The following is a 762-nucleotide window of genomic DNA, read 5'->3' on the forward strand; positions in this document are numbered from 1 at the left end:
CCGAGCGCGGGCCTCCGTCAGCTGTAATACTTCGCAGTTTGTTATGAAACACTTAGCTTCAGCGCCCCTTCGGCCAGGAACATCATCATCCTCTTCACCCGCTCCTCTTCCGCTCCGCTCGCGTCTGTGTTTACCTTCTCAAGTTCGCTACCGTTTAGCACTTTTCCGCTCACTTGTGTGCGTGTAGCAACATACGTCAAGATCATGTTCTGTTTACCAACCCCCCCGGTTTCTGGTACCGAATAAATTTGGCTTTTTAGAACTACGTTTTTCTTTTCTCCCTCAGGCGAGGAGAATGAATTGATAAATTAGGATAAACAGGATGCTAAACTTAGCAGCGTCTTGGAGGAGCAAGTGTCTCGAGCCTGCGCCCTCCACAGCGAGTCTCTCTCAGCCACTTAATAACACACCGTTAATATCTTATGGCCACATCTCATTTACGCGATAGTGTCTACATCTCAGGGCTTTAATGAATAAAGCTGACAGGCCCATAAACCCCTCGAAATAACTGAGCGAGTGAACTTGTAAGTGAGAGGTGGACGCCAGGACAGCGGCGCGCGCTGGCCCAGCTGAGGCCACCTGGCTCCGGGCTTGGGTAATGGCCCTCTGTTTACTCTACACCTCCGGCCACCTTTCATGTCGCCTAGTGGCACTAGCCCCGCACTAGCTCCGGCTATTTAGGGCAGGCTACAGGCCCCGGCATCAAACCGTCGAGACATATCTGGGGGGAAGGAGAGAAGGAGGTCGAAGCATATCGCACGG

At 52.4% G+C, this 762-nt stretch overlaps 1 protein-coding gene across 1 annotated transcript in view; it reads left to right on the forward strand.

The window, feature by feature from the left end:
* The window catches only part of LOC119588121 (doublesex- and mab-3-related transcription factor 2-like), a gene marked incomplete in the record, with an annotated part of 30,832 nt that overhangs the window by 15,688 nt on the left and 14,382 nt on the right, over positions 1–762 (forward strand).

The sequence above is a fragment of the Penaeus monodon genome, chromosome 23 (genome assembly GCF_015228065.2).
Source record: "Penaeus monodon isolate SGIC_2016 chromosome 23, NSTDA_Pmon_1, whole genome shotgun sequence".
NCBI classification, from domain to species: domain Eukaryota; kingdom Metazoa; phylum Arthropoda; class Malacostraca; order Decapoda; family Penaeidae; genus Penaeus; species Penaeus monodon.